Source organism: Cannabis sativa, chromosome 7 (assembly GCF_029168945.1).
Source record: "Cannabis sativa cultivar Pink pepper isolate KNU-18-1 chromosome 7, ASM2916894v1, whole genome shotgun sequence".
NCBI classification, from domain to species: domain Eukaryota; kingdom Viridiplantae; phylum Streptophyta; class Magnoliopsida; order Rosales; family Cannabaceae; genus Cannabis; species Cannabis sativa.
The window spans coordinates 51,066,256-51,081,025 of record NC_083607.1 but is presented as its reverse complement, the minus strand read 5'-3'; the positions used below and the strand labels follow the sequence as shown (position 1 = coordinate 51,081,025).

Genomic DNA, 14,770 nt, shown 5'->3' with positions numbered 1-14,770 from the left:
GTTTCTAGTTTTAGGGCTATTTTATGCTTGATTCTTTTGTTTCAGGTCCTCCGGTGTTTAAAGAAAGTATTTACAAGAATTGAGGAGAAATGGTGAAAGAATTGATAAGAAAAATAAACAAGACATTTTGCTGCCTAATCCTGTCGCGACGGGACAATACTGTTGGGTTTTATGCCCTAAATAAAACTCTATTTCAATGTAATCCAGATTATTCAATATCAATAAAGTAACAGAAGTATTTTTCATTCATTTGTGTATGTTTTGGTTCACTTAATCAATTGTTGGTTGATTTGATCGATAAATTCATCCAAACCCCTTTCACATACTTGATCATGTTTATTGTGTTGTCAACACAGTGGAAAGTAAACATGAATATGTGAATAAAGTATTCCTAGATTTATCAGAACACTGGGTTTTACTGATATGACAATCTACAACAAAGTTTACTTGCATTTGGAGAAATGCTATGTTCTTTCCAGAACATTAGTTAAAGTAAAGCTCAGGTTGGATGCATGGAGTATGCATTGGAATGGACCGATATTGAACTTTGAAATAGATTTATAAAACTTACCGTTATATCTATTCAATTCAATATCACTAAGTTGATCCTAGATCACATGATCGAAATCCTAATATGGTTAGGCTCAATCTCAAGAGTGTTATTCGTGTTCTTTGATTTGTTAGTTAAGCCTACTTTTGGGTCAGGGTGATACGTACATTTTGGGAACACGGTAGTGCGATTGAGTGGGAGCGCTAACATAAATATGGAATCTATAGCTTTTATCTGGCGAATAGTAAGCAAAGGGTGATTTCCTTCGAGCTTAACCAAACGAGATAAATGATGGAGTACTCATTTCACTTAGTTGAAATATCATTTATACAGGGTTAAGTGTTTTAAGGATAAAATACATTGTAGGGTGTTACGGTAATTAAGTCCCTTTACAGTGTAAATCATCCATATAGAGGATCATTGATCACATTAGGATTATAACAATGGATAACTAATGATGTGTCTATATGGTGGAACATATAGAGCATTCTATATACTGAGAGTGCAATTCTAAGTTCTATGCGTGGATTCAACGAAGAATTAATAAGTCAGTGAATTTAAGTAGTAAATTCTAGATCTGCTTATTGGAAGCTCGGATATATAGACCCATGGTCCCCCCACTAGTTGAGATAATATTACTTGTAAGACTCATTTATTTGATTTTAATTAATCAATTATAATTCTCAAGATAGACTGTGTCTATTTGAGAATTTATCACTTATTAAGGGCAAAACAGTAAATAGAGATTTTGAAGGGCATATTTATTAATTAGGAAACTTTAATTAGTTTTATTATTAATAAAATAAATGACAATATATTATTTGATAATTAATTTTAATTATTAAATGATTAGATTTGACATTTATGTGGTTGGACAAAGAAATTTTTGACAAAACAGGAAACTATCAATGTAGGAAAAGGAAAGTTGGAAAAGTGGCAAGCCTTGTTTCCACAATGCCTAGGCCAGCCACTTAAGCTTCCCTTTTCTCATTGATTTTTCAATTTTAAATGTCAATTAAGTCAATCATAGCCCTGGGTGGTCTTCTATAAATAGAAGACAAAGGCTTCAGTTTTGAACACACATTATTCTAACAGAATTTTCTCACTCAAAACTCTCTCTGAGCCGCCACCCTCTCTCTCTCTCTATTCCTTCACTGTTTTGAAATCTATAAGTGTTAGAGTAGTGCCCACACACATCAAGTAATACCTCAATCATAGTGAGGAGGCTGTGTAGAATTCAGAAACAACAAAGAAGGACTATCGGGCTCAGATCTTGATTATACTCTACGACAGAAAGGAATCAAGGGTTAGAGATCTGAGTGGGAGGAGACATATATTCCGCTGCACCCAATGTAAGATTTCTGCTACTTTTATGTGTTTAATTTTTCATCGTTTTAGAAGTTGATATTTAGGTTGTTAAATAAACATACTTGTGAGTAGATCAAAGTTCCTGGTAAAATAACTTCCAACAAATACCCCTGTCGCGACGAGGATTGGCAGAAAGTTTTGGAAAATTTTATTTAAGCCTTCGTCGTGACGGGGAAAAACCTTCGTCGCGACGAAGCTCCAGTGACGGGATTTTTGGATAATTTCGTAATATCACGGATTTTAAAGATGAGACTTGGTTTAAATAGAGGGAGTTCGTGAAAATTGGGGTTCATTCAGATTTGAAGCCCTAGAAACAAAGGAGGAGGCTAGAAGAGTGGCTTGTGGCGACCCGGATCAATTGCTTCAACTAGTTCTTTCTCTTCTCTTTAATTTTTCTATGTTATTTTCTGTTTCAATTTTAATTATGGATTTGATTATGGATGTTATGAACTAAACTCCTATTTAGGAAGATGATGATTGTTGATTGACATTATCTTTAGTTAATGATAATTGCTATTTCTCCTTTCTTGATTGTGAAATTTATCCATATTTGTGTTAATTCCATGTTTAAGCTTGATCACCTTTTACATGTTCTATGATCTCAATTCAAAATCTGAAAAGTGAGAATTGAGAATGCTAAAATTGGATAAACTAGGTTTTGATGTGAAACGAAAGTATTTACATAGCCTTAGTGACAATTAGATTATTGCGTAATGCTGATTATATGTGAGTCTAATTTAGAGATGATTAGATAACATGTAATTTAGGGCCTAAAAGATCTAAAAAGAGTTAGGTTAATTTTATAATCTGTCATTCACATTGAGAAAGAGAGTAGTAATTAGCATTAACAATTGGGTAATGAAATCAAGATGATTCTTTTCCCTAATTTCTCATCCTTGATTAAACAACTTTACTGCCTTCTTTAATTTTCTTGTTTATCTTTTTTTAAACTTTGTCAAAATTATTTTTAGTTACCAAATAGAATCATAAATCTAGTTTAGTGGTATTCAGTTCAATTCCCTGTGGTTCGACCTCACCTGTGTGAGTTTACTACTTGATTACTTGCACTTGCGTACTATTCATATTTTTCGTAACATGTTTTTGGCGCCGTTGCCGGGGAATTGTTCAAAGATTGATGTTACAAAAATTAGATTAAATTCTACTTTGGTTAGCTCTTTCTGCTTATTGCTAATCTGTTTGTTTTAGATTGTCTTATTTTATTTCAGGCATTAGGGGTGCATATGACGTCAAGGACAAAGTGTAAAATTGTCGGTTGATCCTGAAATTGAAAAGACCTATAAAAGAAATAGAAGAAACAAAAGGCAAGAAAGAATTCCAGCAAGCACTGAAATAGAAGAAGTCATGGCTGATAATGATAATGGTGGTAATAATGGCGTTAACAATGGTAATAATGGAGGTGCCATTGAAGATCAGGCAAACGGTCGTAGTTTGAGAGACTACATTCTTCCAACATTGACGGGGGTTCAGTCTTGTATAAGACCACCTACCGTGGAGGCTAATAACTTCGAGATAAGACCACCTACCGTGGTGCAATCTTCAGCCCAGTTTGGTGGACTCCCCTCTGAAGACCCCAATTTGTACCTATCAAACTTCATGGAGTTATGTGAAACTTTCAAAGTCAATGGGGTTAGGGATGATGCCATTCGTTTGAGAATTTTTCCATTCTCGGTGAGAGAGCGAGCCAAGAGTTTGTTGATCTCCTTGCCACCAAATTCTATAGCAACATGGACTGACCTGGCAACAAAATTTTTGTCTAAGTTCTTTCCTCCAGCAAAGTCTGCTAAGCTGCGAGGAGAGATTAATAACTTTTGTCAGCTAGATAATGAATCTTTATATGAGTCCTGGGAGAGGTTCAAGGATCTTATCAGAAAGTGTCCTCATCACGGAATTGAGAAGCGGATGTTGGCTCACAATTTCTACAACGGGTTGGCTGGTAATACTCGAACCCTTATAGATGCTGCAGCTGGTGGAACATTTATGAGGAAAAGTGCAAATGAGGCTTATGATTTGCTAGAGAAAATGGCTATGAATAACAACCAATGGCCAGCTGAAAGAAGCCAAACGAAGAAGGTTGCTGGTATGCACGAGGTAGACGTCATCACCAAGTTGACAGCCCAAGTGGAGGCCTTGACGAAGTTGATGACTGCTCAGGTGAAACAGGTTCAAGTTGCTTGTGAGCTCTGTGGGGGTCCTCAAACATATGACCAATGTCTGGTGGATTTGAATAGTTTGACAATGGATCAAGCAAAATCCATTGGGAACTATTTGTTGGGTTTTATGCCCTAAATAAAACTCTTTACAATCTGATTAGTTATCAATATAAGAAATTTAAAGTGATTGATGTTTGCATGAATTTTACATGCTAATGGTTTAATATGTTTATTACATTTACACACAAAATCAGTTAAATCCAGATCATATGTTTATTCACAATTACAGTATCGTCAACACAGTGGAATGTGATTGTGATCATATGAATCAAAAGACTTAGTCCCTGTTTCATCAGTGTTATTGGGTTTACACTAATGTGATAATCAGCGATGAAGTGTACTTACACTTGGAGTAAGTGTTATGTTCTTTCCAGGACATTAGTAAAGTATACTAGTTTCGAATGTATGGAGTATACATTGGACTGGACCGATATTGCAACTAAGTTAAGATATTACAAACTTACCGTTATATATCTTTCCAAGTCAATATCAGTAGTTGATCTTAAGATTAAAAGAATCTAAATCCTGATATGCTTAGGCTCAACTCAGGAGACTTATTCATGTTCTTTGATTTATTAGTTAAGCCTATTTTTAAGTCAGGGTGATACGTATATTTTGGGAACATGATAGTATGATTAAGTGGGAGTGCTGAACATAAATATGGAATCTATAGCTTCTACTGGTGTATAAAAGTCAAGTGATGATTCCCTTCGAGCTTAGCAAATAGAAGTAAATGGATGAGCTCTTGTTTAACTGACTAATTATTAGATCACTAAACACCATTTACAGGTAGCTAAGTGTTTTAAGGGGCAAAATACATTGAGGGGTGAGAATGGTAAAGAAATCCCATCTCGATGTAGATCATCTATATAGAGGATCTTTAAATCACAATAAGATTAGAACAATGGTTAAATGAGATAGCATATATTGATATCGTGAAACATATAATATGCTCTATATAAGTCTGAGAGTGCAATTCTAAGTTCTAAGAGTGGATTCAACGAAGAATTAATAAGTAGGAATTTACTTGGTAAATTTGGTTCACTTATTGGAAGCTCAGCATATAGATCCATGGTCCCCATTCTAGTTGAGAACATTCTGCTTGTAAGACTCATTAATTGATTCGTGATTGATCAATTATAATTCTAAAGTTAGACTATGTCTAATTTTATGAATTTTCACTAAGCAGGGGTGAAATTGTAAAGAAAAGAGTTTCTAGGTTTATTTATTTATTAATGGACTTTATATGTCTAATTAATAATTAAATTAAATGACAATATTATTTAATAATCTATTTTAGTTATTAAATAATTAGTTTTGGCATTTAAAAGGTTAAAATTAGAAAATTGACATTTTTGAGAAAATAGAAATAAAATTTGATAAAACTGCAAATCAAGTGGGGCCCACTACAACACCATGGCCGGCCACTTATTGAGGGTTTTTCAAATTAATATTTTCATTATTTTAATGCCAAATAATTCCTAACCTAAATCTAGTAGTTGTCTATAAATAGAAAGTGATGGCTCAGTCAAATCATAAGTTTTCACAAGCCTTTCTGACAGAAATTTCTCTCTTCAGAAAAACTGAGCCTTCCCCACTTTCTATACCTGGCCGAAATCTCTCTTCTCTTTTCCCTTCATCAATTTCGAACCCTAGTGAAAGAGTAAGTGCCCACACACAGCAAGCAGTAACTCAATCATAGATTGGAAGACTGTGAAGGATAAAACTTGAAGAAGAAGGACATTCGGGCTCAGATCTTGATTATACTCTGCTACAAAAAGGATACAAGGGTTAGAGATCTGAGTGGAAGGAGACATTAATTCCGCTGCATCAATGTAAGGTTTTCTTAACTTTATATGTGTTTATTTCATCGTTTTAGAAAGTTCATATTTAGGGTGTTTAAACAACATACTTGTGAGTAGATCTAAGATCCTGGTAAAATAAATTCAAACAACTGGCCTCAGAGCCATGGTAATTGATTTACTTGCAAGAAATTTGGACTTTAAAACGATTGTTTGTTTGTTTTTTGGATTGTTTCATGTTGTATTGAGTGTTATATGATGATTGATTGATGTTTGTGAATTTTCGTGAAAAATAATTGAATATCTGTTTCTGGAATTATTTTTATTGGATAGTATGGAATAAATTAAGCAAGTTACTTTTTTATAGAACTCAATTCGATTTAATTTGAATTAGTTATGATTTTTTGAAGATTCGAAAAAATCGGAGTTGTGCTGAAATTTTCATGCGCACGCGAAAACTGTCCGTACAGCTCGCAATTTTTTCGTTTTTCTTCGTTTTTTCATGCTTTTTCATGGAATTAACTTCTGATTTTTTTTGTGTAGTTTTGTATTTATATATTTACTATTCCTAATTCAACTCTAATTATCACAATGAATTAATTTAATATTTTTTTTTAATTTAATTCATGATATTAGTGTAATTTGAATTTGAAATTAGTAAATATATATCTATTTGCTTAATTATTTATCTTATTTTTAAATTTGATTATATCTTATCTTATTTTTAAATTTAAGGTCAGATATTAAATTTTTTATATTAATTTTTTTTTTGAAATATTTTGACCTTATTTAAATTTAAAATAAGATAACTATAATCATGTAATTTTAAATAGATGTAAAATATTTTGCTAACTTTTAAATTTTCTTATTTTATTTATTTAAATTAAATTTAAAATCTGAAAAAGATATTTAATTTATCTTTTCTAATTTTTATTTATAAAATAACATTTAATTTTTAAAAGTAGTTAGCAAATTTTTTGAAATGATATTTAGGTTGGTTGAAACCTAATTTTTCAAAATTGTAGGTTTAATTTTAAATTTTTTTTATATATAATTTCGAAATTTAAATAGATATTTTTTATTTTCGAAAATTAATTTTTTTTATTTTCGAAAAATAAATTAATATTATTATTTATTTTATTTTTCAAAATAAAATATTTATTTATTTATTTATTTATTTTATTTCGAAAAATTAAATATTTATTTATTTAATTATTTTAATTTTCGAAATTTATTTATTTAAAAAAAATTAAATAAATCCTACTTCCAACTATCCAGCTAACCTTGTTGCAGGAGTATGTGGTTTTAGCTTGTGTGTAAGTTTTCAAAAACCTATTATTACTTAATTGCAAATAGCCATGGTTACTTTTTGCCAGATCTAATGATCTGATGGCTCCCTTGGTCAAGTTAATAATTTGTAACAGGTAAATTTTACAATCTTCTTTCATCTGTGTATGACCTAGCAACATGATAGGATCCATCCAAGTGTGTACCTGTGTGAGCCTATGTGTTTATTTTATTATATAGATGCATATAGGTTGTTGCTAAATAAAATGTCACACCATGATAGATTTTATTTAGGTCCATTTAGATCTTGGACCTATTCAATTAATAACAGTTATTCATTTTAAGGTTAAATTCCTCTCTTTTGGGCCTTGTGTGAGAGTTGGGAGCCATAGAAGTTGGTACGACATACTGAACCCAACACCCCCTCACATGAACTACCCCAATTGTGAAGGCCCATTTGCCTGATTTGAATAGATGTACTAGGTTAATTACATTAGTTTGACCTAATAAAATTGAATTAGCAACATAATTAACTTTTAAAATATGTGAAAATTGTTGGGTTTTATGCCCTAAATAAAACTCATTTCAATATAATCAGATTTACTTATTAATATAGATCAGAAATAACATTTAATGTTGCATGGTTCACATGATTTATTTCATGATTATATGTACATAATGTATAAATTCATCTGAAACCCTTTTCACATACTTTATCCTGTTTATTGTGTCGTCAACACATTGGAAAGTAAACATGACTATGTGAATAAAGTTTCCTAGATTTATCAGACATAGGGTTTTACTGATATGATAATCTACAACAGAATTTACTTGCATTTGGAGAAGTGCTATGTTCTTTCCAGAGCATTGGTTAAAGTAAAGCTCAGGTTGGATGCATGGAGTATGCATCGGAAGGGACCGATTGTAACACCCTAACTATCTTAGGCGTATTACGTGATTTTTAAACGTACTGTGCAGCTCGTTGCTAATCAACGAGGTTTATGGAAAAACGTGATTAATTAAAATTTTGCTTTTTCATTAAACTTATAAACCATTTTGCAAAAAGTCTCGGGATCCCGATTTATAAAAATATTTACAAACGTATTTACTGTTCAACTTTTACATCAAAATAAAGTCGTCTAACGACAGTTACAAAAATCTCAGCCCTGCTGTCCCGAGGATCGTACGCTCCAGGCCTAACCGCCCCGACATGTACAATCTCATAGGCTCGGTCACGGTCCATCAGCTACAGCCTTGCCTTTACCTACACATGAACGTAAACTGTGAGTCGACAGACTCAGTAAGAAAAGCATAATAATATCATACATAAAACTGACTGCCGTGTCCAACACGATACTGAGTCCCGCTACTGCCATGTCCAACATGGTACTGAGCACTACTGCCATGTCCAACATGGTACTGAGTTTTGAACGTTCAGGGGACGGTACTATTGACAAGTATCCTCCTGATCGGTCGAACCGGTCATACTCCGCCGCCGGTCATACTCCACTGTACCGACGGGATAGGTCAATAGCACCGAACCACCAACCGGTGTCACTGATCGGTCGAACCGGTCATACTCCGCCTTGGTCATACTCCACTGTACCGACGTGACGGGGTTGGGTGGTTCGAAGCCTAAATACATATCTAATGTAATCTAACAGCTTCCTACATGCACGCTAAACATGTAATCTACATATGCATACCGTTATACTAATCTTACTCGGATTCCGATTTCGTGTGCTTGGCCAACCCGATCGGAACCGAAGCCGAACGGCGACATCGGCTCCTAAACCATAAAAATCACAACGCTATAAGTGACACGCTAAATCACTTCCCGGGGACTAAAACTTGAAACTAAAAGTTTCCCTATCGATAAAAAGCATGGCAATACCCCTAAAAACCCAAAAATGAGGAAAACTAGGGTTCTGAAAAATCCCCAACCGGCAGACCGGTTGCCTAACCGGAATTCCGGTTCTGGGAAATTCTGAACCCCCATCCGGAATTCCGGATGCTCAACCGGAATTCCGGTTCCTCGCAGGCAGCAAACTAAAAAACTCCTAACTTGACCAATTCGAACCCAATTGATCCCAAACTTTCCAGACCTGCTAAATAGACCCTAATAAACATTTCCAAGGCATCAAACCTACCCAGAAACCACATACACAAATTTTGCCATTGGAGCTCAAGCTTTGAGTTCCAAACTCAAGCTTGAGCAAAACCACATAAACAAGCAATTCACAAGCTTAATTCTACTAAACTAAGCATAAGAATACCTCTGCAAACTAACAGAAACACCCAGCAACTTCACAGCAACATATTCACACATTTTCCTTCCAAAATTCATATTTTTGCAAAGAAAACTCAAGGCCTTAACAATCTAACCTACATGCTTCTAACATAGCTTAATTCATTTCAATTTAACATGCTTACATCACAACAATTAACCACAGAATCACAGCAACAACAATATATCCAAAACATGCATGCATTTCATTAAATTTACTTAAAACTCAAGAAAACACAAAAGGAAGTTCTAAGAGATCACACCTTGATTAGATTACACAAAGATGAGATGGAAATCACAAGAATTGGAGGAGAAAAATCCCTGCCCTAGCTGCCAAGCCTTGGCCGAAAAGAGGGAGAAGGAGAGAGCTTTGAGTGTTTGAAAATTTCTTAAAAATTTGACTAAGTGTTGCATGCTTGAGAAAAGGGGAAATATAAATCACATTTATTCATTTATTTCAGCCATGTATAATAAAAATAAACATTTATTTTTCCATCTCATAAAGCCACAAAAGACAAAACACTAATGGGGCAAAAAGACCATTTTGCCCATCCACCATAAAATCATGAAAATCATACAAAAGGGGTATTTTTGGGACATTCTAAATTCCCGGCCATTCCCGACATTCCCAATGTCTAAAACCCGTCCCCAAAATACTAACATACTAAGTTGTGATTTCTACTGAGCCAAACGTCGCGTTCCAAATACCGGACACCGGAAATGCGAAATATAAAAACTGCTGATGACATAATTATGCATATCTGAATTCCGTAAATAACAATGATAAATTATTTAAATAGCTATAAATAATTTCCTGATTAACATAAATAACTGCTAATTTCCAAATTAACTAAGCGGGCTTTACACCGATATTGAACTTTGACCTAGATTTATTAAACTTACCGTAATATCTATTCAAGTCAATATCGCCTAGTTGATCCTAGATCAAATGATCTTAATCCTGATATGATTAGGGTCAATCTCGAGAGGCTATTCTTGTTCTTTGATTTGTTAGTTAAGCCTACTTTTAGGTCAGGGTGATACGTACATTTTGGGAACACGGTATTGCAATTGAGTGGGAGCGCTATCATAAACATATAATCTATAGCTTCTATCTGGCGAGTAGTAAGTAAAGGATGATCTCCATCGAGCTTGACCAAACGAACATAATGGTGGAGTACTCATTTCACATAAGCTGAAATATCATTTATACGGGGTCAAGTGTTTTAAGGAATAAATACATTGTAGGGTGTAACAGTAATTTAATCCCTTTTACAGTGTAGATCATTCATATAGAGGATCAGTGATCAAATTAGGGTTATAACAATGGATAACTAATGATGTGTCTATATGGTGGAACATATAGAGCATTCTATATACTGAGAGTGCAATTCTAAGTTCTATGCGTGTATTCAACGAAGAATTAATAAGTTAGTGAATTTTAGTGCTAAATTCTTGATCTACTTATTGGAAGCTCGGTTATATAGACCCATGGTCCCCGCACTAGTTGAGATAATATTGCTTGTAAGACTCATGTAATTGGTTTTGATTAATTAATTATAATTCTCAAATTAGACTATGTCTATTTGTGAATTTTTCACTAAGTAAGGGCGAAATTGTAAAGAAAGAGTTTATAGGGGCATATTTGTTAATTATGATACTTTATATGGTTCAATTAATAAATATGATAAATGACAATATTATTTAATAATTATTTATAGTTATTAAATAGTTAGAATTGGCATTTAAATGGTTGAATTAGAAAATTGGCGTTGTTGAGAAAATCAAATGCAGAATTGAGAAAACTGCAAAATCCAAGTTAGGCCCATTACTGTACATGGCCGGCCACTTGGTTTGAATTTTTAAATTGATATTTTCAATATTTTAATGCCAAATAATTCAAACCTAACCCTAGTGGAAAGTTATAAATAGATAGTGAAGGCTTCAGGAAAATTACACTTAATTTTCTACTTTTTCATTCAGAAAAAACTAAGCCTTCTCTCTCCCTATCTTTGGCCGAACCCACTCTCTCTCTCTTCCTCATTGAGATTTCTAAATTCTTAGTGTGAGAATAGTGCCCACACACAGCAAGTGATACCTCAATCATAGTGAGGAAGATCGTGAAGAAAGACATTCAACAAAAGGAGTTTCAGCATCAAAGATTCAGAGAAAGAGATCCAGGTTTAGATATTGATAATGCTCTGCTACAGAAAGAAATCAAGGGCTAGATATCTGAACGGAAGGAGTCATATTATATTCCGCTGCACCCAATATAAGGTTTCCTAAACTTTATATGTGTTTATTTCATCGTTTTAGAAAGTTCATATTTAGGGTGTCAATCAACATACTTGTGAGTAGATCTAAGATCCTGATAAAATAAATTCCAACAACTGGCCTCTCAGCCATGGTAATTGATTTACTTGCAAGAAATTTGGACTTTAAAACGATTGTTTGTTTGTTTTTGGATGGTATCATGTTGTATTGAGTGTTATTTGATGATTGATTGGTGTTTGTACATTATCGTTAAAAATAATTGAATATCTGTTTCTGTAATTATTTTTATTGGATAGTATGGAAAAAATTAAGCAAGTTACTTTTGTACAGAACTCAATTTCGACTTAATTTGAATTAGTTATGATTTTTTGTTGATTCAAAAAAATCGAAGTTGTGCTGAAATTTTCCTGCGATCGCGAAAACTGTCCGTACAGCTCACAATTTTTTCGTTTTTCTTCGTTTTTTCATGCTTTTTCAAGGATTTAACTTCCGATTTTTTGTGTAGTTCTGTATTTATACTATTACTATTCCTAATTCAATTCTAATTATCATTACGAATTAATTTAATATTTTTTAAATTAGCTTTTTTAGTCCCTGTACTTATGACACTATACTATGATGCCCCTTAATTTATAAGTGTAGTTAAAAATACCCCCTAAAATATATCAGTTGGAATAGTATAATCCTTCTATCTAATTCTGTTAAAATTGACTAAAGTTGACTGTTAAATTAATAATGTGGGATTATACATAGATAATAGTTGAAAAATTATATACCATTAGGAAAATAAATTACAAGTCATAAAAATTACAATCACAGGAAAAAAAAAATAAAAAATAACATCCCAAAAAATAGAATATCATTACCTTAATTTTCCAAAAATCCCATGTACTTTCTAGTGATATCCATCTCTTCAAATACTGTAGAATCCTAATTTTACACCTTTTTCTAATTTGAACTGCTAAAAAACGATTGGAATTATTTTAATAAAATTACTTTTATTAATTTTTTTTAAAAGGTTATGAAATTATTTTTTAATCATCTTTCATTGTCAGTTATTATGCCACCTCATAGTCAATTTTCCCTCTAAAAAGAGATGAAATTACTTCTCTATCCTTTGTTATAATACCACATCATCAATACAAACGGTATTTTTAAACAAAATAAACAGAAGGACTAAATGTATGCATATAAAATTATACAAGGACTATTTGTAACAAGCTGAATAGATTAAGGGGCATAATAATATAGTGTCATAAGTACAGGGGGTAAAAAAGATAATTATTCTTTTTTAAATTTAATTTAACATATTAGTGAAATTTGAATTTAAAAAATAGTTTGTATCTATCTTATTTGCTTAATAATCTATCTTATTTTTAAATTTGATTATATCTTATCTTATTTTTAAATTTAAGGTCAGATTTTAAATTTTTAAATTAAATCTTTTTTTAAATAGTTTGACCTTATTTAAATTTAAAATAAGATAACTATAATCATGTAATTTTAAAAAGATGTAAGATATTTTGCTAACTTTTAAATTTTGTTATTTTATTTATTTAAATTACATTTAAAATCTGAAAAAGATATTCATTTATCTTTTTTTTTTAATTTTTTCTTTAATTTTTATTTATAAAATAAAATTTAAATTTTAAAAGTAGTTAGCAAATTTTGAAATGATATTTAGGTTGGTTGAAACCTAATTTTTCAAAATTGTAGGTTTAATTTTAAATTTAAATTTTTAATTTAATTTCGAAATTTTTTATTTCAATTTTTTTTTTAATTTTTGAATTTTTTTTAATTAATTAATTATTTCGAAATTAATTATTTAATTTAAAATTAAATAAATCCTACATCCAACTATCCAGCTAACCTTGTTGCACAAGTATGTGTTTTAGCTTGTGTGTAAGTTTTCAAAACCTATTATTACTTGATTGCAAATAGCCATGGTTACTTTTTGCCAGATCTAATGATCTGATGGCTCCCTTGGTCAAGTAAATAATTTGTAAGAGGTAATTTTCACAATCTTCTTTCATTTGTGTATGACCTAGCAACATGATAGGACCCATCCAAAGTGTGCATGTGTGAGCCTATGTGTTTAATTTCATTATAGATGCATATAGGTTGTTGCTGCTAAATAAAATATCATAGTTCTTGATAGATTTTATTTAGGCCCATTTAGTTTTTGGGCCTATTCAATTAATAACAGTTGTTCATTTTAAGGTTAAATTCCTCTCTTTTGGGCCTTGTGTGAGAGTTGGGAGCCATAGTAGTGGGTACGACATACTGAACCCAGCACCCCCTCACATGAACCACCCCAATTGTGAAGGCCCATTTGCCTAATTTGAATAACTGTACTAGGTTAATTGAACTAGTTTAACCTAATAAAATTGATTAGCAACATAATTAATTTCATTTATTTTGAAATTAATTTAAGAAAATTATAGTTTAAAGAATTTTTTATTCTAAGCTAAACTATATGTATTTTCTTGTATTTAATTAAATATAGAATTATAACCATCTAGATTCTTTCTGAAGCTTAATTTAAATTTTTCATTAAATATTCCTATTTAAGTTGATATTTAGTTATCTACAACTAACCAACTTAAATCTGAATATCCTTTGGATTTAAAATTTCAAAATTAAGTTAAGGAATTTTAGGCATTGGTTATTAAGATTCTTTAGATATTTTTTCAGTTAATATCTTTTCGAATATTAACTTAAAATGGAATATTTTAGATATTTTTTAAGTTGATATCTTTTCGAATATTAACTTAAAATGGAATATTTTCAAATTAAGTGGTTACAACTTAATTTTTGATATTTAATTAAATTTAAATTTGAAAATATTTAAGTTTTAGATTTTTTCTAATACAACTTAAATTAGATATTTTTTCAAATTTTGTGGAAAAAAATACTTAGTCAAATAAGATATTTTCTAGATAGTTATTTCTAGACTACTTATTAATTCTAA

The 14,770-nt window shown here is 31.6% G+C and overlaps 1 non-coding gene across 1 annotated transcript; it reads right to left on the bottom strand.

The window, feature by feature from the left end:
- Nucleotides 1-3,721: 3,721 nt before the first annotated feature.
- On the bottom strand, nucleotides 3,722-3,828 carry LOC115698354 (small nucleolar RNA R71). Its single transcript, XR_004008107.1, has one exon. It is a non-coding gene; the product is annotated as a small nucleolar RNA R71 (small nucleolar RNA).
- Nucleotides 3,829-14,770: the final 10,942 nt, after the last annotated feature.